The sequence below is a fragment of the Helianthus annuus genome, chromosome 17 (assembly GCF_002127325.2).
Source record: "Helianthus annuus cultivar XRQ/B chromosome 17, HanXRQr2.0-SUNRISE, whole genome shotgun sequence".
Lineage (NCBI taxonomy): Eukaryota > Viridiplantae > Streptophyta > Magnoliopsida > Asterales > Asteraceae > Helianthus > Helianthus annuus.
In genome coordinates, this window is record NC_035449.2 from 27566808 (window position 1) to 27571530 (window position 4723).

The following is a 4723-nucleotide window of genomic DNA, read 5'->3' on the forward strand; positions in this document are numbered from 1 at the left end:
TAATTTATCAATTTTTAAGAGGTTGAGGTTTCCTGTGAACAGGAACACGCGGGGATGCTTGTTAACCATTTGATGACTCAGCGATGCTCTGAGTGGTTGAAGGGGGTACATCATGCACGTGGTTTTGGGTTTCATGCGCGACAAAGAAGGTCCTGGCGCAGGTGATGAAGATTTCGGGGCTGTCATTTCGCGCGCACTCATCGCCCTAAACAAACCTGATGCTTAGAGGTATATTTTAATATTGTTGATATATAGTGTTTAAATTTTACAACCCTGATACAAGTTCCCATTCAAATCTATACTTGTTTCTTATTTCCATATGCTTAACAGATTGATGATATAGTCATTTCACAACCCTGATACATGTTCCCATTCAAATCCATACCTGTTTCTTGCTTCCCTATGCTTAACAGATTGATGAAAATAGTTATGATCACCAACTTCTTAGCAATGTATTCTAGACTAGATTTTTGCTTCCAAAATCAAGTAAAGCCTCTGTATAAGCTTTAATATTATTGATATATAGTGTTTAAACGACAGTTTAGTAGGTCAACGAAAGTCAACAAGTTAGTTAAGAAGTCTGAAATAGGAGTTGGAAGTCAAGGGCAGTTGGGTCATTACACAGCTTGTGCAGGAATTGAAGTTTATACTGTTTTCTTATAGTTTAAAAAGTGCAGGGGTAAAAGGTGTCAATCTTGAAACTTGCTAGTTGGGCAGCTGTTTCAGGTAGTTAGGGCTTGGGTAACGGCTAGTAGCAACTGGCTCATTCACTCGATAATTTTCTTTCGTTTTTTTATCTTTTAGTCTGTTCTTGATTTAATTCGTTCCTTTAATCCGATTCGTCGATTCAGTTTATTGTTCTTCATGTGTTATTTGATTCCAGTTTTATAACAAACATGAACAACCTCTTCCTCTCTAACACATTCATTTGTATACTCTCCAATTAAACATGTTGTAACCTTTTCACTTTAGAATGCAGATTACCCTGAGAATAGGAAAAGTTTTTTTCAGAGCTTTAAGGGGGTGTCTGGTGTTGTGTTTTCAAAATGGATTATGTGTTTTCAAAATAGATTTTGCGTTTTCAAAACTACTTTTTGAAAAAGGCATGTAGGTACATGCTTCTCCAAAACTGCGTTTTGGAGGCAGATAATCACGTTTTCATCCAAACACTTTTTTTAGAATATTTATGTTTTACAAATGCAATAATCAAATAAGTACTTCAAAACATAATCCCAAACACCCTCTAAGTTTAGTAACAACCACAAATATCTTACACCCCTCCACAGATATCGGAATAAACTCCTCTTTAGCAGATAACTAATTCCAAAACATGAAAGGCTTCAATCAGATTTATTGTGGGTCAAGAGGTTCTGCAGGCGACACAGTTTAGTTATTTACTGAACAATCATAGTTTGTTTGTGTTGCTTTAGTTTTGACCATAGTTGTTCAGACTCAAAACAACCCTATAGACTTAGGGATGGCAATGGGTCGGGTTCGGGTCGGGTACTGGTAATCCCATACCCATACCCGCTTGTAAAATCGTGTCCCATACCCGACCCAAAACCCGCCGGGTATTTGTCGGGTAATTACCCGTCGGGTATCGGGTATACCCGCGGGTATCGGGTATACCCATTAGTTTGTTGAAATATTTACGTTGGGGTTTCCAAATACATTTTTTTACAATTATAATTATTTTATATTTAATTTATTCAGTAACTATTATAAATTAAAAATGTATTAAAAAATATAAGTTTTTATCATAAATTAATAATAATTTTATAATACTTATACACTTATATGTATATACTTCACAACATACAATATATAAATACTATTATCAAATACATACACTAAAAGAAAATTTATTTTTTCTCATTATGAACATACTAAAATAAATCACTAATAGACAAGTGTTAATGGAAAATAAAAATATAAATTAAAAAATTTGGGTATATGATCGGGTATATAGTTCGGGTAAACGGGTATGTGGTTTCGGGTAATCGGGTCGGGTATCACCTAATCCCATACCCGACCCATACCCGCGAAAATTTTTAAAACTAATCCCATACCCGGCCCATTACCCGTCGGGTATCGGGTTTACCCGTCCCATTTATGTCGGGTTTCGAGTATACCCGTCGGGCTCGGGTATTTTTGCCATCTAATAGACTTCTCAGACACAGCAATAACCTGTTCCTCGAGTGATACAACACGACGCCGACTGAATTTGACAGAGCAAGTAATGTAATGAGCGTTCTTATTTTGGTTCTCAGGCTTCGACCGCCTCTCAACTCTTTTGCAGATGTTTGCAGCAACTGCCTTGTTGCCCTTCTTCGAAGCATATAACTCTCATCTAAAAATCTCTCATCATCTACAGATACTTTAACTGTTCACCGGCTTTCTCCACCTTCTCTAACATCTGGATTTCCTCTTTAAAAGCATGCAAAAACTTCTCCTGGGCAGTTCTACTAATTGAAACTCTAAATTCGTGGATATCCTCTTATTCGGTTTAGCCTGCACAATGTTGCTTGATACATGATTTGATCCTCACTCGGGTTATCTTATTTTAATATGTATCTGATGCCATGTTTTTTGTGTAATGTTTTCGCCTCAGGTGCTGATGCTGCTGGAGTTTTACAGTTTTAGATCCCGTAAATGATACGGAACTTGTGAATGCGATGGTAAATGGTATATTTTGCTACTCTTAAGAAACTTGCACGGTCGCCTTACAATTTTGAGCCCGGTTAACAAAGTGAGACTTTTTGAATTGAGGTTAACAAAGTGAGACTTTGTGAATTGAGTCTGGTTAATAGACATCGTTGATGGCAATGTTATTATAACATTTATATCTGCAACAAAGAGGATGCGTGTTTCATTTTTACATGAGCAAAGTTTAGCTGTTGCAGCAAACAAAAAAACACTTCAACCAATATAGCGCACACCATACAGTTTTAGGTAAAAATATTGGATGTCTGTTCTTTTTTATTTAGGCAGAACAACATTACAAATAACCTTAATCACTTAAACATATTATCAACTAGTGTCCTTTTGTCTTTTTTATTCTATATATAATTTTTTTGTCTTATACTTGAATTGCTTTGAGTTGATTTATTTAAGGGGAGAAACTTATTTAAGCAGAGTTCGGGGTGTTGTAATAGAAGCGAGCTCGTGAGTGAGTGATTTTCAAGCTCTGCTCAGGCTTGGCTTCTTTATCATTTAGATATGTGAATCTTTAACTATAATATTTGTTATAAAGTAAAATATATTATCTAGATACTTTCATCATAATATGTAATAACAATAAATTATATATATGTAAAACAGATAAATTAAAATGAAGGGGCTCGTTTAGGCCCGTGAGCCTTCTTAGGCTCAAGCCTGTTTAATGTTTAAGCTTGGCTTGTATTGTATTGTATTGAGCTTTTAGCTAGCCAAACTTGGCTCTTTTGCATCCTCATGGTGATTATGCTTTATGCGTATAAGAAGTTATTTCTATTTCTAAACGGCAAAATAATAGTGAACTTCCATGAAAACCAAGAATTTATATCTACATATGATAAAAATACCTGTTTTTGCATAAGATAAGTATGAAACTCAAATCCAGTTTTAGATTTTAGTAAAACTGTGTGGTTCTCTTGCAAAAAAAAATGCTTATTTAAGTTATCTCTCCAACAAAATAAATTTGGGCCTTCAAATTTCAAAGTTGCATACCGAAGTAGATGTGCACAAATCGAGTTTTCTTAATAACCAGTTCAGGGTAGTTCCGGGTATGATCGGATAATTGGGAAATTGGGTATTGAGAGGCACCGGGTAGGGTTCTTGTACAAGTACAGGAAGAAAAACCATACCCTATGTACCCGAGTATGGTATGATCGGGTCCGGGTATTAATGTCCGATTTTAAAAACTAAGTTTTTTTTTAAAGTATTTTACTCAAAAGTAAATTCGCTTAAAAATTAAATTAGGTTTGTAATTTGTAAAAATAATCAAATTAAATTACAATAACATAAATTCATTCAAGTATAAATTATTTACTTTATAATACGCATTTTTTAGAAACTTAAATATAAAAAGGGGTAAAGTAAACATAAAAATATACTTTAAAATTTGGGGTATTATAGTGGTTATTAAAGAAAGTCGGTATTGGGTATAACCGGTTTTGGGTACGGGTATTGAGCTCATAATGTATACCATATTCATACCCTACGGGTAGAATCGGATTCGATTACGGGTACAAAAATAACTGGTTCCGGTTTTTTCTCTCGTGTCCGGTTTCAGGTACGTTTTTTTGGTTTTGAGGTGTCGTGGCTTTTTTATTTCCTTTTTTTTTTTTGTATTTTTATGTTTCCAATAACATTTTTGGGTTTATAAACTTTAACACTAATAACATAAAACTTCCAATATATAAACTTAGAAATATTACAAGATTACATATCATAAAATTGCATACATAATCGGGTATCAAAAGACCTGGTGCGGGTATTAAAAACTCCGGGTTCTCACAACAAATACCATACCCGAACGGTAGGGTTGGGTTTACAATAGTTGCTTTTCATAAACCCGGGTGTGGGTTTTTTTTCGGGTTTGGATCCGAGTTCAAGTTTTTTGTGCACCTCTGTTCACATCTTCTTCTTCACTGTCTCTTATGTTATGATTTAGTTAAAAATTATACTTCTTAAAATATATCTCTATATTCTTTTTAAGTTATGCTTTTGTTGAAAATAATTA